At 36.1% G+C, this 24,385-nt stretch overlaps 1 pseudogene; it reads right to left on the bottom strand.

Moving 5' to 3' along the window:
• Window positions 1-13,805: 13,805 nt before the first annotated feature.
• LOC114260823 (ubiquitin receptor RAD23d-like) lies at window positions 13,806-24,187 on the bottom strand (annotated as a pseudogene).
• Between the last annotated feature and the right edge of the window lie 198 nt (window positions 24,188-24,385).

The following is a 24,385-nucleotide window of genomic DNA, read 5'->3' as shown; positions in this document are numbered from 1 at the left end:
TATTTTCTTGCCTTTTCTCTTGGATAGAAAGGACTGTTGTCCTAAATATTTGTTTTTGAGCACTTCCACCCAAAGAGTATTATTCTCCTTTACCATTTTCCATCCCAATTTAGATAGAAGGGCTAGATTGTGATCTCTAGCCTTCCGAAGCCCAAGCCCCCCATCTTTTTACATCTTACAGACTTGTTCCCAATTCACAAGATGTACTTTCCTTTTCGCAAGGGTATCACCCCAAAGAAAGTTTCTATTAATCTTATCAATCTCATCACAAACTTTCCTCGGGAGTGCCATAGTGTGCATGGTATATGCTGGTATAACACTAGTAACAGACTGAATCAAGGTTGCCCTCCTAGCCAGGGATAGCATTCCAAATTTCCACACTGTTAGTTTATTCTTAAGCTTTTCCAAGATATTCAAAAAATGACTTTTGCTAACTCTATCATGGAGTAAAGGAACCCCAATATATTTCCCCAAATTTTGAGTTAAGGGAATAGTACTCAAATTACTCAGCTGCATAGCTCTCCTCATATCAATATTAGGGGACACAAAAAGATGGGATTTATGTAAATTAACCTTCAGTCCAGAAATGGCACTAAATTCAGTCAGGACTTGCAAAATGGTGTGACAATTACGATCATTTGCCTTAGCAAATAAGATCAAATCATCCGCAAAGAATAAGTGTGATATAGTAGGACCACCCTTAGCCAAAGACAGTCCTGTCCAATCTTTATCTTGCACTTTTTGCGTAATCATGGCAGAAAGTCTTTCCATGCATAACACAAAAAGATACGGGGAAAGAGGGTCCCCTTGATGAAGGCCTTTGGCAGGTTTGAACTCATCAAGGGGTTCCCCATTCCATAAGATAGCTGTACTCACACTATTAACACAATTCATAATCATGGCCACTAGATTCTCATCAAAGTGGAATTCCAACAAAGTTTGCCTCAAGAAATTCCAATTGAATTGGACGGGAAAGGAAAGACGAAAATAAGATGAAAAACAAGTGGGACAATAAAGAGATAATAATTTCAATAAGGTTGGATTAATTTCAATAATTTTTGGGACCAGCCCTAAAAATTCAAAACACATGCCCACGACTACTACAATCTTTTAGACAAGTTTGATGTTATTGAAATTGTATATCATGTCTCTCATTCATTGTATTTTGTTCCGTAGTGTTATGCATTACTACTTAAAAAGGAATGTATGTAACGAAAAGCGAAAATATCAAATTAGTTTTGAAAAAAATAATTATAAATTAATGAATTTTTTTTTATAAATATTAATAATTATAATTATAATTTTTTTTTTTTTAATATCTTTTCAAAATTTTATCGGGATGTAATTATTCCTAATGAAAATAAGGGAGTTTTTACAATACATACCCTTATTAAAATATTAAGTATGTTTGATAATTATAATTTGTATTATTTAAAATTTTAAATGGAAAAATATTATAATGTGTACTTCTAAAAAGATATACATCATAAAAATAGTTAGGAATGTTGTAATGAAAGTAATGAATGACAAAATTATGATGTACTCATTTAAAGTTATGAGTGGAAAAGTTACGCTTTTCGTGGCAAAAGTTATATTTTTTTATATTTTTTTGTGATGAGCGAAAAATTATTTCTTTTTTTTTTTTTTTTTGTGATGAGCAAAAAAATTATATGTTTTATATATCACCATCTTCACTAACTTTATCCTACCTCACACAATCACTAGCATAACTATCTTACTATCACAATCACCATGACATTACTACCATGGTCATCATTCTCATTATCTAATCACTAACTTCATCCAACCTCATACAATCACTAGCACAAGTATCTTACCACCACAATCAGAATGACATTACTATCGTCGTCATCACTATCACTATCTTATCACCATATAACCACCATTGTTGCCAGAACCACACAACCACCACCACTATTCACCACCAGATCACTGAACTATCGTCACAATATAAAGAGTACAAAAAAATTATAGTGATAAGTTTTCCTTAAGTATTTCAATTTTAGAATAGGGCAATTGGTTTAGTGATTTATTTAGTTATTTTTTGGGACAGTAAGAATGTCAAAATGTGCATGATTCAAATTGATGAAGCGATTACAACATTTTCGTTATAATCTAATTTATTAACCCACTAATATCCTATTATTTGGTATTAAAAAAATTGCACCACTAGTCCCTATATTTTGGTTCTTATGTCATTTTGATTCTTATAATTTCAATTGAATCGATTTTAACCCTGAATTTGTTGACTTTGTCTCAAATTGATTTAATTGATTTCAATGGTTAGCATTTTTCTATAACAAATGTGTACATAAACGGCATGTATCATACTTTTAGAAGCAAAATTATAAACTTGATCAATTTAGTGATTTAACCTCAATGAATTCGGTGAAAATTTTCTGTCAAAAATCCTAACGTTGTTATTAATTGGACCAAATTGACGCAAAATCTAAAATTATGGGTCAATTGAGTCAATGAAACTTGTTTGGCATGCCCATTTGGGCTAAAATCTATACTATATATTAAGCAAAAGGGGGTTTTTATCCCAAAGCCTTGTGGGAGCTCAAATATCCCAATCTAAATTTCCTGATTTTTTGATTAAAAAAAAAAAAACTTAGCATTTATTAACTTCTCCCAATCCCCAAGTCTTACCCTCATAACAACACTTTAATGCATTAAGAACAAATATAAAAAAATTCTTTGAAATACAACACATATGAATTCCTTGAAAATTCCCAACACATATGATTATTATCCTTCATAATAACACTTTAATGCATTAAGAACAAGCAAAAAAAAAAATTTCTTTAAAAGTCCAACACATATGATTATTATCAAAATATTAAACTTTAATATAATATAATAAAAAAAAAGAAGACATTTAATTCTTTGAAAAGTCCAACACATATGATTATTATCAAAATATTAAACTTTAATATAATATAAAAAAGGAAAAAAGAAGACATTTAAAAGTATAAAAAAAAGACATTTAAAAATCGCAATTCACATATATAGATAATTATAAATATATTAAAGAAAAGGAGGTTTCTAGACCCCAAGCCTTGTGGGAGCTCCAATCTCTCAATCTTAATTTTCTAAATTTTTGATTTAAAAAAAAAACCTCAGCATTTATTGATTTGGTCAAAATCCCCTGATCAGCATTTATTAACTTTTTCCAATCCACATGCTTGCATTTATTGATTTGGTCAAAATCCATGATTAGCATATAAAATCCTCTCATATAAATTATTATAGATACAGTCCGTGCATATTTACTAGAGTAGCTTTTTTAATTTCTCCTGTACACTATGATTAGTGATAAAATTGTTAAATTATTTTTATAAAAAATCTTAAAAAACATAATTTATATATTAAAAAAAATTAAAACAAATATAAATATCTATAATTATTTCGTGCATAGCACGGATGATAGGCTAATAATCATATAAGACAAAATTGGTTATTTTAGTCAAATAAGACAAAATGTCACATCTAAATTATAATCATTATATTTTTTCTCTCACAAAAATTAAAAAAATAAAAAATTTTATCCCAAACAAAACTTTTTAGTCACAAGTTAACTAAAATATCAAAAAACTAACCTACTTTACAAACGAGGGCAATAGAGACTAAAATGATATAAGTGAAAAAATATAAGGATGTAATTTATCTAACAAAAAAAATATAGAAAATTAGAATAAAACTTATTAATAGATAAGTCCGATAAATATGATCCGCCAGTACACGCTCCATTCTCTTATGGGGGAAACTACGCACCGGTGAGTTTTGAAAAAATATTTATAAATTAATGAAAAAAAAAAATTTAATTATTAATATTTATAAATTTTACTATTAATAATACACTGAAGTGTGATTCTCCCTTTTCTTATTCCCATGCAACTGTCAAGTGGGCATGCGTATCCCGCCAGAAGAGAATTTTCTGGAGAGTGTCCCACTTACCAATAAGTTTGGGAATCTAAACTTATTTAGTTATTGTTCCAAAAAAAAAAAAAAAAAAAAATCCTTATTTATTTAGATTTTTCTAAATAAATAGTTTTGTGGTGAAAATTAAATTATATAATATAAAATTTATATATGTAATAAATTTGAATCATAAAGGGCCATGCCAATATGCATAATAATCCAAAACTAAGTCACGAATTACTTGATGATTGTCTTTCTTTCAATTATATGTGATTGAAGTTTTTTTGATAAAATAAATAAAATAAAAAGTCACCAATTACATCAACGTTGACGCAAATTTTGAATTAATTATGGATTTTCCTAAGAGACAGCTAACACACGAACTGAGTTCACACATTTTTCTATCATATGATTGTTTTTAGTTTTAAACTTATAAAAATAAAAATTATGATAATTATTTCAAAATTATAAAACTTGTTATATTTTCTCTTAATCTTAAGGAGGTCAATGTAATTTACGTTTTTTCTTAGAGACCAATCTTTCATTATAATTTTTCCAAACCAATTTTCTTTCCGTCTTTTGTAAAATTAATATCACAGGGTTGGATATGAAATTCTTACTACAAACACAAAAATTAGTGCATGTCATTTTCCCTTACCCTTTGGTTGTTTTAGTAAAATTATTTTTTTGTAAAAAGATGTTTTTATTGTGTTTGATTACAACCCTGAAAATAATGATTTTTGCATATATAGGTTAAATTACTCTGACTTCCCTTCATGTTTAGAGAAAATACAATAAATCTCACAATTTTAGTATAATTATATTGAGCTATCTTAAAATTTTAATTCATATAATACTTAATTTCATTTTTATCAATAATGTATTATTTATATGAATAAAAAAATAATATTATCTCTTTTACACAAAAATATATATACTTTACCTTGTAATTATGTCAAATCGGCAAAGGTTAATGTATTTTTTTCAAATCTCAATAAAGATGAGGATAATTTTCCATTATTTAAATCATATAGTACATATATATAAAAATTTATCCACGTCATAGTTCACGAAGAGCAAAATTCCCAAATGAAAATTATAAGATGATTTTTCAATTTTTAGGGCCTCGTTTATTAACTCACTATTTTAGCATAAAAATTAAAAAAATTAAAAAACCAACAACTTTTATCAAAAAGTCAAAAATTCTCTATTCTCTCTACTTTTTACACATCTTTTTATAAAAAATTAAAAAATATTCTAAACAGACTAATTTTTTTATCTTATATTTTAACTAAAAAATCAAAAAATTACTAATGGTGATTTTGAAGGACAAAATTATTATAGATTTTTTTTATTCCACTTGCAAATCTTTACTCACTTGGCCTTCCATATGCTAAAAAAGACATGGAAGCCCTATTCAAATTTCTACCAAACAAAAAGGTCATAAGAGGACCGAGAAGAACCATGTTATGCCTGAAACCCACCCAAAATAAAAAATAAAAACCATCAAATAAATTCAGTACGGAACTGATTATCAGTACTATTTTATTTTATAGCAATGCTAGGTAACTCAAAATTTTGTGACTCAAATGGCTCAAATCACTCAAAACGACGTCGTTTTGACAAATTTTGAGTGTAAAACGACGTCGTTTTGACAAATTTGAGCCATTTGAGTCACAAAATTTTGAGCTACCAAACATTTTCCTTTATTTTAAATTATTCCAAATCTATATTATATATTAAGCAAAAGAGAGTTTTTAACCCCAAGCTTTGTGGGAGCTCCAATCTCCTAATCTAAATTTCCTAATTTTTTGATTTAAAAAAAAAAAACCTTAATATTTATTAACTTCTCCCAATCTACAAGTCTTACTCTCATAATAACACTTTAATGCATTAAGAACAAGCATAAAAAAATTCTTTGAAATCCAACACATATGAATTCCTTAAAAAGTCTAACAAATATGATTATTATCGAAATATTAAACTTTAATATAATATAAAAAAAAAGACATTTTAAAAAAAATATATATATATTTAAAAATTACAATTTATATATATAGATAATTATAAATATAATCCGTGTATAGAACGGGTGATATGTAGTAACTTATAAAGCAAATATGCATGAATACAATAAATATTTAACGCCACCAAACCCAAAAGTAGAGCCAAATAGACAATTAATAATAGCCAGAGGAGAAAGAGAAAACAAAGAAAACAACAAAAACAAAAGCAAAAACAAATTAAATGCCGGGTCCGAAGTGTTAATGTACACCTAAACCTACTCCACTAAACCTAACTCACTACACCACTACCACCTCCACTTCACCTACTCCACCACTCCACCTCCACTTCACATCTCCTATATAATGTACATACAATACATCAAAACATATATACAATCAATAATACATAATTTATTCTCTCTTTCTCTATACATTAATTCTTACATGGTATCAGAGCAGGTTTAGAACCTAGTATTTTCGCTTCACCTGCGGGCGGCAACCTCACCTTGGCCGCCTGCCGGACCTCAACCTAGTCTGCTAAAATTCTCTACACATACCTTCGCTTTCCTCTTCTCTTCCAGCACCTTCTCATACTCTTCAAGTGTCATCTCCTTATCCTCAGGTTCTTTTCCTCCAGCCTCATTTGCAGTGTTCTCCTTGTTGACATCTGTTGCATCCTCCTGAGGCTTCTCAGCACCCTGATTTGTCTCACCTTCATTGACAATTTCCTCGGTCACTTGAGCAATTTCATCAGTTGTTGTTCCCCAGTTTCTTCGACCAGCTCCTTCACGTTTGAAATCACTTCCTCGTCCAGTTCCACTGTGGCGTTCAAAATCACCACCGGAGTTTGGCCGGAATCGAAGAGTTTTGATGATTCTGGTATGCCGGATGTTCCTTCACGGTGGCGAGGAGAGTGCGAGTTGGCTTCCGATTTCAGCACTAAACTCTGCAACAAAAAAAAATTGATCGGCGCTCGAAGCTTCTCGAGAGGCTACCATATGGCTTCGGGGAACGATCCGACGCTCACAGCCGGAGGAGCCAATGTGGCTAACGCGCGCCTCTTCGGCTACGCCAGCAGGACGGCGCGTTCACGGCAACGGAAATAGGGATCTTCATGTCTTGCTCGGCTGGAAACAGCTAGAAATCTCTCTCAGATTCTTCTCTCCCTCCGCGGCCCCTCTCACTCCCTCGGTGATAACCACATTGTTTTTCTTCTCATTACTCACCCCATGTGATCCACTCTACCACAAACAAATAAAATAAATAAATCAATCAGCAAATGAATTGAACCTCCTCGGATAACCACATTGTTTTTCTTATCACTGCTCACCCCATGTGATCCACTCTACCACAAACAAATAAAATAAATAAATCAATCAGCAAATGCATTGAACCTCCTCGGGCCACCCAATTCCCTATTCTTATTATTATATATATACTTTTCCCTTTTCACGTATTTTCCACCCCACACCATCATCACATTTTCCACCGCCTAAACATTCTTTATCTTATATATATATATATATATATATTGTTTTTTTTTTCTTTTTCTTCTTTCCACCGCCCCATTTTTCCTTGAACCTCAACTTTTTATATTTTCTTTAAAAACAACACAACATAAATAAATCAATAAAATAAATACATACAAAATACAAACTACACAAACAAACAAACAAATAAAAAAAAAAAAAACCTTCTATTCATTCCATCTACTTTTTTCTGCTCCGTCTTGTACCTTCACGACATTCGGATTTGCACAATACACTCATTTTATTCATATCGGGATCAACCCCGATCCACATTTTACACAAAAAAAAAAACAAAAAACAAAAAAACAACAAACAAACAAACAAACAAAAAAAAAAAAAAAAAAAAAAAACATCACAACAACAACAGATTTGTTTTCTTTTCTGCAGACGGCCACCCACCGACCTCACTTCTTCGCCTCTTCCGCCGGTCTCTTCTTCTTGCCTCCGTCCTGGGCAACCCTTGACGGTGCTGCCTCCGTGTTTCCCACTCCACTGGGCACGATCACTACTCCCTGCTCCTCCACTGCAACATATGGCGGCCCTCCACATCGGAACATAACGGTGGCCTTCCGCTTCAGCTCCTTATTTTCCGCCTTTAGCACACTTATCTCTGCTCGCGCATCCTTATACATGCGCTGGAGCAGAGCCAGTTGGGCGTTTAACTGCTGCACCTCATTTGTCCTACTTTGCAGTCGGTGCGACAGGTTTGTGACCGCCGTCATGGTCTCCACACATGACTTCAAAGTATACTGATTGGCCTCAATATCAGTTTGCACCGCCATTTTTTGCTCCACAGACCGCATCGGAAAGTTCAATGGAGCAAACCCAGAGGTGTTTGGTTGAGGTTCACTGGCCACTGTACCAGTTATCTCTCTTGTTGACTCGTTGAGGTCGGGAAAGAGAGTGAGCAGACCACGAGAAGACGAAGCCATTTTCTGGGCACTAGAGTGTTACAGAGTATCTCTTTCAACAAAATTTTCTGGGCACCAGAGTGTTACAGAGTTTCTCTCTCAGAAACAGACGAGTTTTTCAAAGGATTTTCGCAGGTTTTTTGTCTCAGCCTCTGCCTCGGCCTCAGCCTCCGTCTTGGTTAAATAGCCGAGGCAGCCACGCGCATCGCGCGCCACTTGACACTCGACGACAACATGTGCGCACCTTTTGATGGCGCGCCTTTTGATGGCACACCTTTTTATGAATTGGGCACGCCTTTTGATGGCACGCCTTTTGAAAGATTGGGCACACCTTTTGAGGGCACGACTTTTGAGGGCTCGATATATCTATCTACATGTATATCTTTTGGGCAGCCTATCTACACACTCATACAGTGTCTTCTACAACGGTCCGCTTTCTCGCTCCCTTTGTTTCAACCTCAAATAGGTTTCTATCTTCACACCTATTTGAGTTTGAGGGGGGGTTATACATATATCATGTATCATGGTGAGCATGGTTACACACCATGGGAACCACCCAAGCCACCCCATGGCGCACTCCCTAAGTCGCCCCCTTGGTGCACCACCACAAGCTTCTACAACGGTCCGGCATGACCCCATAAACTGTCCCGACATTGATTCCGGTCAGCTGCTACAACGGTCCGACATGACCCCATAAACTGTCTTCTACGATGGTCCGACATGACCCCGTAAACTGTCTTCTACAGCGGTCCGACATGACCCCGTAAACTGTCTTCTACAACGGTCCGACATGACCCCGTAAACTGTCCCGACATTGATTCCGGTCAGCTTCTACATCGGTCCGACATGACCCCGTAAACTGTCTTCTACATCGGTCCGACATGACCCCATAAACTGTCTTCTACATCGGTCTGACACGACCACACAGTGTCTGCTACAACGGTCCGACATGACCCCGTAAACTGTCTGCTACAACGGTCCGACATGACCCCATAAACTGTCTGCTACATCGGTCTGACACGACCATACCGTGTCTCCTATCCTGTTTTATTTTATTTATCAGTTTGCTTTCCTGTTTTGTTACTCTCTTCAAATTCAAGTTGGTTAGTTCCTATCCTCCTTGAGTTTGAGGGGGGCTGTTAATGTACACCTAAACCTACTCCACTAAACCTAACCCACTACACCACTACCACCTCCACTTCACCTACTCCACCACTCCACCTCCACTTCACATCTCCTATATAATGTACATACAATACATCAAAACATATATACAATCAATAATACATAATTTATTCTCTCTTTCTCTATACATTAATTCTTACACGAAGAAAGATAGACAAGGGAAGATAATGGTCAAATCATCAATCATAAAAGAAAAATGCTTGGGAGCACTAATTAGTGCTCCCACTAATTAGGTGGCGGTGGGTCCCGTCATTAATGATGTGATGTTTTGGTCTTGGAGTTGTGTAGACACCCCATTTTTGACCGTCCTCAAGACTTGGATGTCACTGTTTGAACACACGGTGATCTTCCATGATTGTGTTCGTTTGGAGTTCCCGGAGGTCTCGCCTCGCGCGCCTTACCTCAGGATCCCCGAACTTGACTGTTTAGTGTCTGGTTTTGCGCCGAACACTTTTGTTTTGCCTTAGAGGGGCAGGGAATGCCTTGTGAGACATCCCCATACACCACCGGCAGTGGCTGGAGGCCACCGGCTGGTCTTTTTCTTCCATCGGCAATTTTGTTTGCCGGTCGGCACACTTTATTGCCGGTCGGCATAATATGTTGCCGGTCGGCACTGTTTTTTGCCGGAATAGCTTTTTTGGGCAACCGACCACTGTTCCTCCACTTTATGGAGATATTTTGTGCCAGCTGTGATAGCTGGCACCAACTCCTTTCCCCTCCATACACGTGTATGGAGGGATTTCCCTCTAGCCAAGCTTGTTGAATAAGCTTTGCAAGAGGGATCCTTATAAGAGAGAGGCTTTCCTCTTGGTTCTAGGTTAGAAAAACAGAAGCAAAATCAGCCTTTAGAGATATAGATACATATTATCTCTATACCTCTCTCCCTCTCCCTTCTTGTGTGTGTTTCTTGGCCCAAAAGGTGTGTTTTACCTTACTTTTGCACCATTACACACACCATTACACCTTAGTCCGATATTGAGGGACTTGGGGGATTTGTTTCTTGAGTTTTGGACTGGTTTTGATCCAAAGAAGGAGGTTAGGCCATTTGTTCTTCAAGGGTTCTTCAAGGGTGAGCATCTTCCCTTTTATTCCCCAAACTTGCATTGGTTTTCTACCTATTTTGTTTATTGTTTTGGCTCTTGTGTATAACATAAAAAAGGCTCATATTTTCCTGCTCTAACACTTTCATTAAGGTCACTTTGTGGTTAGATTGCAAACTCACCCTCATAGGCCTTGTTTGGCCTATTTTGGTGCCATTTTGATAAGGTTCGGTTCACTTCAGCATTTTGATCTTTTGATCACCAAAAATCAGTGTATTTTAGTGTCAAAAAAGTTGGTTTGAAGTCTTGCATAGGGGAGGGACACCCCTCTCCCTTTATGGTTTTGTTTCCTTGCTTTTTGGGCTCAAAAGGATAGCATGTGTGCTTGTTGTTTCTTGGCTTCATTTCAGTACTTTTTTAGGCATCTTAGGTCTTACATAATCTCTGTTTTTGGTCGGATTTGGGCCCTCTTGTATGCTTGTAATACTTGCTTTGTATTGCTCCATCTTGCTTAGAAATACATCCCATGATTAGGCCATGATTTTTGTGTGTGTTGGCTTGGTTCCATGAAGCATTTAGCATTGTTTTTCCATGCTTAAAATCTGTTGGTTATCAACTTGGTCATGTTTGGCATATTTGTTATGGTTGCTATGTATTTTGGCTTGTGAGCCCTCAAGTATATGAGTCATAAGTGCTTTGGTTGGTCTACTTTGATGAGTGGAGGTTGTTTGCCATGCCATTTTAGTCCAAAAATCATGCCTACATGTGTGCATGCATGGTCTTTTCCATATCTTGAGGTTGTGTCTTCCTATGCCTAAGAATGAGCCTTGGTGTATTTGTTTCATGGGGTTTATTTTAGTTGCCATATTAGGAGTTTTTGGGGTCCTATCTTGCATGCATAAATTCTGTTTTTACTTGTTTTAATCATGCCATGAATGGCCATGTTGGTGGGGGTAAGTTGTCTCCTTTAGTGCCTTAGCTTTGGGACCATAAGTTTGCTTGTTAACATGAGTTGATTTTCTATCATTTTAAGCGCTTTTGGCCACTGTTTTGAGAAGGGTGAGGGCCTGCCCCTTTGCCACTTCAAGCCCTCTTGCATGCTTGCTCCATGTTTGTCGCATATTTGTTCCATTAAGCTTTGTAGCACATCAATTCCATGGTCAATTTGCTCCATGTTTGCATCATGTTTGTATCTTGTGTGCTTGGTATCATACATTTTTGTCATGATAGTTGCATATTGCTTGTTGTGTTTTCCACCTTGGTGGCATGACACATTTGAGGCTTGTGAGCATTACATGCATTGCATTTACTTGGTTTGGGGTGTCAAACCAAGTGCGGGAGTCAAGGACCATTCATACTTCAAGTGATGTAATGTGCCTTGATCCCCGGTCATCGGGACCTTTGACTCCTACTTGATAAGGCCCCGGTTTTCATGTTGTTTGTTGCATGCATTTTCATATCAAATGGCAAATTCGATCCTTTGACCCACCATGTACCATTGATGGTTCAAGGATCGAAAGTCATGCTTCTTTGAGTTCAAAATATGATAAGAAGTAGGACCATGCTTACATGTGTCCAAAAACTCCATGCTATGCACTGTCTGTTCTCTGTTTGCTGTCAGATTGTCTTCTGCAGGAAGTTTCTGCCGACCGGCACTATCTAGAGTGCCGATGGATCCGATAAAGTGCCGATGAGAATTTTGAAGTGCCGGTGGCAATTCTGTCTGGCCGGTGGTGCTCTGCAGGATGCAGAGAGCTTGTTCCAGTACTTTGGAAATTTTCAGAAAGACAAGGCAGTACAAACAGAGGCGACAAGAGTATAGTACGGGTTTTCCGGGCAGGACGGATTCGAGCATGCATCATCCGCGCGCCCCGAGGCAGAGGCTGTGGCCACCCTCTTCATTCTTTTGCTTCCTTTTTTTAATTAATTAGGAAATTTTGTAATAATTTTATTTGTTCATTATTTTGGGACTGTAATATTAATTCGAACCCTCTGAGTGAGGGTAAACATGTAATAAGTGTGGGTGAGTGTGTGTATGTCTTCCAATCCCCATTTCTTTCTTCCCTTTTATTTACCAGCTTATGATGGTAGATTAGGGCATTTTTGAAATTAGCATACCTTATGATATGCATGCGTGCATTCATGCATCTGTTAACATGCACCGGGCTCGGTACATCATGCTAACCGCATTCGTATTTTCAAATTCCAAAATTGAATACATGAATTCGTTGGTTGCATATCGTATGCCATATCTAGGTTAACCGAGCCTGCCTAGATCGCATTTTGCATGTGATGCATTAGCCACTTTTAACATGAACTAGGACATGCATGTTTGCTAACTAGTTTACTGTTTTGGCACGGAGTACGATGTAAGTATTTTTGCTTTAGCATCCAGCATGCGTGTGAGTGTTGCCATGACAGTATACTTGCCATGCGGCTAAGTGCTTACATGAGATAAATTGTTTGAATGCCTGTGGGTGGAGGTCAAATTGCTTAAATTGGGATAATGCGTTAAAACTGCGATTTTTAAGCCCCCTAGATAGTGGCAAAACCATCTTTTCCAAAAGCCCACTTGAAGGTGGCAAAACCTGCATTTTAGCCTACTTACGAGTAGCAAACCATTTTTCAAAACGAACATAAAATGTTTTATTTCCAATTTGGGCGATTCGGTCTATACTTGTTTGCTGCGCGCATAACATAGTAATTCTAGGCTAACAATTGGTTTAAAGAACGCATAACGTTTTCAAAATTGGATATCACGGTTAGTAGAGGCCGGTCTTCGGACCGGGCGAAAGGGGGTGCCCATAGCTGACCTTCCCCGATCGTACCCAAGCTCCCGAGCCGAGACAACTCCGGTGATGACGGACATGTGGCCTTCGGCACCGAGTCAGGTTTTCCTGAATTCTCCCATAAAAAAATATTTAGGTGGCGACTCTGTATCTGGCAAAGCAGTCCATGTTTGGCACTACTTTTTCAAAAATCTGTTTCTCAAAACGATTTGCCAGATTTGGACTCTTTGGTTCAGATTAAGAACCGTGACACAAATCGAGTCCGAACTGTAGCACGAGGCCGCCCACGCGGGCGCTTTTACAAGTTGTATTTTTTTTTTTTTTTTTTACTTTTTTAATGCATTAGTGCTATTAGTGGTGATGTTTTTAGTGGGATGAATCATTGTTGATCATAAAAACATCAATCTTCGAACTCATGCATGTGATCTAAAAGGTAGTTGGCAGCCAGCTCCTCGTTTTGTTGCATGCAAAGAACACCTCCAATACGAGTGCTCGATCAAAACCCATTGCCTCTAGCTGGAGAAAAAGTTAAAACGAAAAAACCCATTGTCAACAAAAAGAAAATGCCCCAACTTATAAATTGGCAGTTGAAATGAAATAACAGTCATCTTCAAATCGAGGCTACAACCTATCACCTAAGTCCATCTACAGAAATCAAGAAAATAAAAAATAATAATTTGAATCATGTACCAGATAGAACGATGATTCTACTAATTTTAATAAACAATAGAATCAGTATTGCATTGAAAATTGACGCCTCAATCAATTGACTATAATGTCTTCAGTAAGAAAACAAGAAAAAAAATATTTTAGTAACCTTAGAGCATCTCCAATGCAATACTCTCACTAAGAGGATGAAAATAATATTTTTTATTCAAAAAGTAAGTAAAGAGGAGGTTACTATTCATTCAAACTCCAACCACAAACTTTCATTTCCTTCATTCAAACTCTATTCAAAAAGTAATTTTTATTCATTAATAAATATTTAATTTTAAATTTTTTGTAAAATATATTTAATATTATACTCATTTTAAAGGTATGATTTTATACTTTTTAATGATGTCAATTTTATAAAAATTAAATTTATAAATTAAAAGTTATTTGTAATATAATAACAAATTTATAAATGAATAGTATTTTGGAGGATACTCTATTTTTTCATCCTCCCTACAAATATGGAGGATGAACTCATTCTCCTCCCAAATGGAGATGAATTTGAAGGGTGGGTTGGAGGAGCAAATCCTCCATATTTGAAGATATGGAGGATGGGTTGGAGATGCTCTTAGCTACTAAAATTGTTTAGTAGCTGAATGAAAAGAAAAAAAAAAAAAAAAAAAATCTTTGGCAACCAAAAGTTTGGTCGCCAAAAGTATATTTTCAGTGACAAAAGAATATTTTAGTAGCCGTATAATTAGTTTTAGTTACTAAAATTGTTTAGTAGCCGAATGAAACGAAAAAAAAATTATTTTTTATCTTTTGGTCGCCAAAAGTATATTTTCAATGACAAAAGAATATTTTAGTCGCCAAAAAACTAAAATATTTGGAGGGAGATTTCAAATTTTGGAGGGATTATCAAAGTAATTAGCGACTAAAATATTTAGTCACGAATTGTTATTAATTATATATGTATTTTGTTTCTAACCCAAATCGTAACAAACCAACCACTCTATTTACATTTTTATTTATTTATAGAAAATCATTAATACCATCAAAACAAATAATTTATATAGTGTAAGAGAGATATAGCTATAGTAGTCCTAACAATTTGAGTAAAAATATTAAAAAAAAAAGTAAGATTTTATATTATTTGTATAGAAAATATATGTTGTTCAATATGATTTAATAATCTAAATTACTTTAATATCATGTAATGACTACTAATTTATATGTATATTTAATATTTTTATATATCTATATATGTATAATTTGAGTTTCGGGTTGCTCGAGTTGTTTGACGTCTTTGTCCAAGCTCGCCTAAATTTAATTCAGGCTTTTGATTTTTTTTCCAAACTTGTACCAAATTTGAAAATATCTTGTCAAAGCCCTAAAAAAATTCGAGCCGGGTTCAGGTAGGTTGGTTAGGTTGAGCCTGCCCAAGTTGCACCCTTATGTGATATTTTCCCTTTCAAAAATGTTAACAACACATAATGATCTAATCACATTGCACTAAAATTGAAAGTATGAGGTTTAAATAGTTCTAATTGAAATTACGAAAATTAAAGTGAAATGTAATTTACCTCATCCTCATTAACTGGGAAGTATGAATCCTTAGATTTGAATTTTACCAAGTCCTACTCTTTCTCTACTATCATTTACGTATTGTTCAAATTTTACAAGGACTTTTTTGTTTGTAAAATTAAGCTTTAAAAGTTACTAATTTAGATAGTTGTCTTCAATTGTACCACATAAGTTGACATAAAAAATACTAATAAATAAATAAATGAAAGTGATAACTTAAGGGTGAAATAATAATAATAATAATAATAATAATAATAATAATAATAATAATTTATGGGATAAAAGTTAAACAAACTTTTTATTTTTATTTTTATATTTCCTATTAAAAAAATCAATTATATTCACATGAAACAAGCTTCTTTGGAATCCATTTTCATGTGGATTGAATGTGCAATTGGGCCGATAGAGCTCATCACAAATCTTATTCCAGTGGTTTAAATAGTCGATTTTATTCTTCTTATATGTATTTATTTAAAAATAAATAATTTGTTTTAAAAAAATATACTTAAAAGTTAGAATCTGCTTTGACAACGGGCTGTTTTAGTAAAAACAATTGTCAAAGTCATTCAAAAAGTCAAAAACTTAAAAGAATTTCAACTCATATAAAAAAAAGTTACCAAAGGTTCTTGTTACCAAAGGTTCCAGATTTTCAAACGCCTAAGAAGATGACGACTCATTTTGATGTTTAGGCTGAGGTCTCAAAAATCTTGGGCTGATATCGGTGAGCCGTGGTGTTGTAGGTTGGGAGTCAGAGCCTAAAACACCTCAAATTTAACTGAAAAATGGCGTTAAGGGGGCGAAACTATGAAATAGACCCCGAACCAACGCGTGGCTGTCACGAATAGCTTCCCCATCACAAATAGGACCTGTGACAACAGACGAAATGTAATTTACATTTATAGGTTGGGAGTTGGAGCAAAAAATACCTCAAACTTAACCGAAAAAGGGCGCAAAGGGGGGCAAAACTATGAAAGAGCCCTCGAACCACCGTGTGGCTGCCACGAACAACTTCCTTATCACAAATAGGACCTATGACAATAGACGGAATGTAATTTGCACTTATAGGTTGGGAGTTAGAGCAAAAAATGCCTCAAACTTAATCGAAAAAGGGCGTTAAGGGGCGAAACTATGAAACAGTCCCCGAACCACCTTATGGCTATCACAAACATCTTCCTCATCACAAATAGAACCTGCAACAACAAACGAAATGTAATTTTCACTTGTAGGTTGGGAGTTAGAGCCAAAAACGCCTCAAACTTAACTGAAAAAGGGCGTTAAGGGGACGAAACTATGAAACAGCCCCTGAACCACCGTGTTGCTATCACAAATAGCTTCCCCATCACAAATAGTACATGTGACAACAGACGGAATATAATTTTCACTTGTAGGTTGGGAGTTAGAGCTAAAAACACCTCAAACTTAACCAAAAAATGGCGTTAAGGGCACGAAACTATGAAACAGCTCCCGAACCACCGTGTGGCTATTACAAACAGCTTTCCCATCACAAATAAGACATGTGACAACAGATGAAATATAATTTACACTTGTAATTTGGAAGTTAGAGCCTCAAATTTAACCGAAAAAGGGCGTTAAGGGAGCGAAATTTGAAACAGCCCTCGAACTACCATGTAGCTATCACAAACAGCTTCCCCATCACAAATAGAACCTGTGACAACAGATAGAATGTAATTTGCAATTGTAAGTTGGGAGTTAGAGCCAAAAACACCTCAAACTTAACCGAAAAAGGGGGCGTTAAGGGGCAAAACTATAAAAACAACCCCAAAACCACCGTGTGGCTATCACAAACAGTTTCCCCATAACAAATAGGACCTATGCAGCAGACAAAATGTAATTTTCACTTGTAGGTTGGGAGTTAGAGCAAAAAACGCCTCAAACTTAACCGAAAAAGGGAGTCAAGGGGGCAAAACTATGAAACAGCCCCTGAACCACCATGTTGCTATCACAAATAGCTTCCCATCACAAATAGGACCTGTGACAACAGACAGAATATAATTTTTACTCGTCGGTTGGGAGTTAGAGCCAAAAACAGCTCAAACTTAACTGAAAAAAGGCGTTAAGAGGGCAAAACTATGAAACAGCCCCCAAACCACTATGTGGTTGTCACGAACAGCTGCCCCATCATAAATAAGACATGTGACAACAAACAAAATATAATTTGCACTTGTAGGTTAGGAGTCAGAGCCAAAAACGCCTCAAACTTAACCGAAAGAGGGCGTTAAGGGGGCGAAACTATGAAACAGCCCCCGAACCATCATGTGGCTATCACAAATAGCTTCCCCATCACAAATAGGACCTGTGACAACAGACAGAATGTAATTTGCACTTGTAGGTTGCGAGTTAGAGCAAAAAACACCTCAAACTTAACCGAAAAAGGGTGTTAAGGGGGCGAAACTATGAAATAGCCCCCAAACCACAGTGTGGCTATCACGAACAGATTCCCCATCATAAATAGGACCTGTGACAACAAACGAAATGTAATTTGCACTTGTAGGTTGGGAGTTAGAGCAAAAAACGCCTCAAACTTAACCGAAAAAGGGCATTAAGGAGGCAAAACTATAAAACATCCCCCGAACCATCGTGTGCCTATCACGAAAAGCTTCCCTATCACAAATAGGACCTGTGACAACAGACGAAATATAATTTACGCTTGTAGGTTGGGAGTTAGAGCCAAAAACACCTCAAACTTAACCGAAAAAAGGAGCGTTGAGGGGGGAACTATGAAACAGCCTCTGAACCACCGTGCACCTGTCACAAACAACCTCTCATTCACAAATAGGACCTGTGACAACAGACAAAATGTAATTTGCTCTTGTAGATTGGGAGTTAGAGCCAAAAACGCCTCAAACTTAACTAAAAAAGGGCGTTAAGGGAGCGCAACTATGAAACAGCCCCCGAACCACCGTGTGGCTGTCACGAACAGCTTTCCCATCACAAATAGGACCTGTGACAACAGACAAAATGTGATTTGCACGTGTAGGCTGGGAGTTAGAGCCAAAAACACCTCAAACTTAACCGTTAAGGGGGCGAAACTATGAAACAGCCCCCGAACCACTATATGGTTGTCACGAACAGCTTCTCCATCACAAATAGGACCTGTGACAATAGACGGAATATAATTTGCACTTGTAGGTTGGGAGTCAAAGCCAAAAACATCTCAAACTTAACCGAAAAAGGGCTTTAAGGGGGCGAAATTATGAAATAGCCCCCAAACCATCATGTGGCTGTCATGAACAGTTTCTTCATCACAAATAGGACCTGTGACAATAGACGAAATGTAATTTGCTCTTGTAGGTTGGGAGTTAGAGCAAAAAACGCCTCAAACTTAACTAGAAAATGGCGTTAAGGGTGCGAAACTATGAAACAACCCCCAAACCACCGTGTGGCTGTCATGAACAGCTTCCCCATCACAAATAGAACCTGTGACATCAGACGGAATGTAAATAATGTGCGTAGGTTGGGTGCTCACCGCTACATCTTGTAAAGGTACAAGAAGTGCCAGATGACAAACTGATCAAAAGCATGTTGCTACGTGTTTAACTTTTCTGTGGTTTCATTATAGGAGTTCACCTCATGATATGATGATTGGCCTCTCAAAGTCAAACATAACAAATTACATATTGTATGCGTCTAAGGCACCGACTTTAGTAACGTAGATAATCTTAATATTGAAGCAAGATTATTTCTTTCATTTTCTGTCAGATAAAAATAACAATATGATGTTTCGAGACATTAGTCATCTATGAAAATAACAATATGAAGCTTAGAAGGAAAACCTCAAAATGGTACGACAAAGGAAAACTGCTTCTCCATGATGTAGAATATGTTTACAACCACTACAATTTACAACCACAACTATGGCATGTAGATAAAAAGGAAACCTCACCAACTGTTGTTTAAAGACTGACAACTTTATGAAAATAACATCCACAAATTCTAATAATTGCCCTTGTATATTTATAGGCCGATGATATTATAGAAAAGATTTTTTGTGCAATTGGTTGGAATAAATATTACATGATATATATATATATATATATATATATGCTTTTATTTCCAAGAAGGCATTTATAGATTTTTCTACCTTAAATGCATGTTACAACCTTTCTCTATGTCTAGATCAATTGATATTTTGTAACCAATTGCTATCTTTATTTTGTAGATGTTTGCATGGACTTGTGAATAATCCATTTTGGTGTATGGACAAGAAATTACACTTTTGTATACAAATAATACTTTTGTCATCCTCGGCTTTTGTGTAGTTGACTATTACTGATACAGAAAACTTTTGGAAACCAACTGGTAGTACCTGCCGTGGTACATACATCACCTTCTGTCATGGTACATATATCATCTTTTGTCATGGTACATATATTACCTTTTGTCATGGTACAAATTACGATGGTAATTTGTACCATGCCAAATGGCTATTTCGCATGCTAGTACATGTTTTTTTTTGTATACAGAGAGCTTGATTTTTGTATGATTCTATATTTTTTATAGAATTATTATTTTGGTTTGGACAATAGTTGGTTTGTATGGACTTTGACATTTAATGTTATTCATTTTTTGTATACGGATGCAGATGTGAAATGATGGATAGTATACGTGTTGTTTTGTTTATATATGTATTACAGGTTGTATGGAATATAGGCAGGTCGTGAATAAATTATAATTTTGCGATGAAACATAAGATCATGTTTTTGGCGCCTAAATTGATAGTAGCTAAAAAAAAATTCAGAAAATAGTTTTGGCTACTAAAAGTTTAGTAGCCACAAAAAAAAAAAAAAAAAAAAAAATCGAACATTTGGAGACTAAAATATTTTGTAGCAAAAAACAATCAAACATATGGCGACTAAAATATGTCGTAGCTAAAAAAATAAGCTGAAGAAATAAAAAAACTTTTGGCGACTAAAACTTTAGTAGAAAAAAAATTTGAGACTTTAGGAGACCAAATGTTTAGTAGCCAAAACACAAAATGTTTGCCGACTAAAATCTTAGTAGCTAAAAACATAAGGTTTTAGGCGACTAAACCTTTACTAGGCAAAAAAAAAGTTTGACTTTAGGCGACTAACATCTTAGTAGCCAAAACATTGTTATTTACTTATGGCCACTAATATATTTAGTAACTAAAACTCTTTTCCGCCACTAATTGCTTAGCCGTTAAAAATAATTGAACTTTTAGCGACAAAAAAATTAGTTGCCAAAAATATGATATTTAATTTTATTTCAAACCTTTTGGCGACTAAAAACTTAGTCGGCAATGTAGTACATTTGGCGACTAAAATAATTTTAGTCGCCAATGATCTTTCCCGACAATTCTTCCACAACTAATCTTGCGACCAAATATTTTTGTCGCTAAAAGCCTTCGGCGACTAAATACTGACTTTTGGCGACTAAAAATTTAGTCGCCAAAAGTGAAAATTCTTGTAGTGTCAATTTGGCTCTAAATGTACGGTTTTAATCACTTATGTTCAATTTTCATTGCTAAAAATATAATAATGAGTCAGTCACAACTTAAAATCAGATTCACCTCAACCAGATTGAGGTTGGGTCAACATGGTCTGAACTCAACCTGAATGTAGAGAGAGGGAAAGCAGGTCCCCTTGGGACGTGTCACAATTCTTCCAATGAGTCAGTCACAACTTAACCTCCAAGCAAGGCTCGTATGTCTATAAACACTGCTCTCAAGATAGATTCTATCTCATAAAGATTCACCGATAGATTCGTATCAATATATGCATGAATTGCAAATCGAATTGTGAACTGAATCGCAAACCGCAAGATTCTAATAACAGACCAAGCATTTAATACAAAAGCCAAACTTTTGAACCAAAAAAAAATATGAGTTTGACCAAAAAATGCAAATAAATGAAGTGGCTTAAATAAAGGACGATTGACAAAAAATTAAAATTTACAAAATATTATCTAGCTGGATCCAAAGTATCAATTCCAACAGATATTGGACTCAAATGAGAAGATTAAGAGGCTCATGGAATTGATGTGAGGGGTCAGGGATGGCTATATTTCTATGAGACCCAAAGGAGTCTTCCAATGTATAGTTATGGATCCAATAGATTTCATAGGTATTGGGAAAAAAACCCTATCAAAAGATCATTTCAAGGCCACCACACTAAACACATCTAAATTCAAATCAAAATTTGGAAAAGGCAATACTTACACGTTCTATGGCTTCACGCTCCTTAGGTGTAACTGTTACAGACTGGCATTGCTGCGGCAAGCTGTCCCAGTACATTACTGATAACATGTTAACAGCAAATTAACACCGTGAACATTCATAACTATCAGCCTGGTGCTCCTGAATAAGCCTCATCAGGTGAGGGTTTTCCTTCCCTAGCTCCTGAAGCATGGGCTGTCAATAATAACAGAGCAACTAAGGCTGTTTAGGGTGGGGTTTTTTTTTTCAGAAGAAAAAAGAAAAATAAAATGTTCACATTTTTAAATGGTAGATGGACAAACAAAAAGACAGGCTGCAAAGTGGCGGATAAGAACCTGCAAAATTTGTGGATTGGCCTGCATCATAGCTCGCAAAGCTTGGAACTGAAATAGGAAATTGAATTGAAATGCTTATGAAGTGAGGCCGGAAGGGGAGGGGGGAGACACACACATGGATACTTGTTGACTGTTGAGAAGAAAATCCAGCGTGCCTACACCAGCGGTGTTCGAACACATGTTTGGCAGGCCCTGTTGTCAGAAAAAAAATATAAGTCAGCACCGAAAGAATTTACAACAAATTTTGACCTTCCCATTGGAGTGCCCTTTTTCCACCAAATAATTTACACCAAATTTGATTTAGCAATAATTATGGACCAGCTACCTGGGGGAAAAGATCTAATGGATGGTCCAGTTGAAGGAACAGGTGCTGGTTGTGCAGGCTGAGCCAGAGAATTTGTAGCCAGCCCACTCGCTGGGGCTGGGGCTGGGGCCACAAGAGGCACTTCAGCTTGCTCGGGGATACCCTGATATAAATATAGAATGTGAAAATTAGTTACAATCTAAATGCAAAATCACTAACCTAGAATCTCTAATCTTATTGTCAAGGACATCAAAGGAGTTCATAAGCAACAAGATAAAAATATCTTATCTGATACACTTCTAATTCAGATGGGCAAATGTTATACTAAAATTCAGTAAACAAGAAGTGAACCCCGATTTCAATTGTGTTCCATATACAAAAAATAAATAGCCTGACCTCATGTTCCCAATTTAGTATACGATATATGAACCCAAACTGCAACTTTATGACATAATAATTCCCCAACTGATGGATGTGCAAACTGCACTTCCCATTTGAAAAATAAATTCACAAAAGAGATCAAGTACAAGTGAAGACACTGACAGAATATAAATATTCAACAGCTCTTTCTGGGTTGTTGTAAGCAGCACGAAGAGCTCGAAGAACAGTATCTCTATCCCAAGTCCCTCCACCCATATCTAGAATTTGCTGGACCGCTCCATCAAGGTTACTTCCAGCAACCAAATTCGATGCCGCTTGACCATAGACATTAGACTCTGGTCTGGTTGAACACACATTATTGGATTAACAAAGGTACCAGTATAAGGATTGTCCAAATTAAATAAACAGACAATAAAAATCACGCTCTTCAGTCTTCACAAGTTAACCAAAGAAGAAAAATACTCACATGGCAGTAACTGTCGAGATAGGAGCAGCAGCAGGTACAGGTGCAGGTGCAGGTGCAGGTGCATTGTTTGCACATATTATGCAATGACTCAAACTCACGCTGCCAAGGTCGCTGCAGGAATTTGCGGGGCAGCAGTAGGGAGTGGAGTCCAGATCCTCTGCTATGGTTCTCTGCAGTGGTTCCTGCCATGCTAAAAAACGACGTCGTTTTGATGTTTTTTTTTTTTTTTTCCCCTGACCTCTCAAGGGTTTGTGAGCTCTCATCTGAACCAATAATGAAACCTAAATACAAAACAAACTAGAAGAAGAAGAAGTGAAAGCGAATCACCAATCATCTTTACATTGCGAAAAGAAAGAGAGTTTATCAGAGGACACTTCGAAGAAACTAGTCAACGCTCAAAAAAATTGACATTCTGTGACTGATTCTTACCATTAAGGCCATCAATTCAGATTGCAACCTGTTTTGAGGGAAGAAGAATGCAATTTATTTCAGCGGAACACACAAACACAAAAAATAAAAAAACAAAACAAAATGAAACAATTATTTTCAATCAAAAATACAAACCCAGATTTCAAACCAAACAACAACAGAGGGTTTGTCTCAAATTGGGTTTATTTTCTTTTTTTGGAGTATTTCTGATGAATATCAATCAAATTTTTTTTTTAAAAAAAATGAGAGTAAACCAAAAACCTAGAAACGCATTTTCAATCTTCGCATTCATCGGAATATTTCGGGCGAGCAATGGAAGAGTGGGGGAGAGTAGGGCCGAGTGTGAGCTCTTTCACCTCTTCAAATGGCTCGAACAATACACCAATTAGAGGCCGACTGTCCGAGCCCTTGGAAGCACAAACCAAAAACCCATTTCTGATCTTTGCTTTTGAAGAAACCCCAAAACAGAAGATGCAAAATTCAGCGAAGAATACGAAGCAGGGGACCCAAATGGATGTACTTAGTCGTAGCTGACTCGTCGCCTCGCGTTGCAGTCGATGCTTGCACCTACTACTCTGTTTCACCTCTCAGCCTCTGTCAACGGGTAGGTTCAAGCAAATGAGGTAGAAAG

Source organism: Camellia sinensis, chromosome 10, assembly GCF_055761805.1.
Source record: "Camellia sinensis isolate YWXY chromosome 10, ASM5576180v1, whole genome shotgun sequence".
In the NCBI taxonomy this organism is placed as follows: Eukaryota; Viridiplantae; Streptophyta; class Magnoliopsida; order Ericales; family Theaceae; genus Camellia; species Camellia sinensis.
Note: the sequence above shows the minus strand (reverse complement) of the source record. Positions and strands in the feature narration are given on the sequence as shown.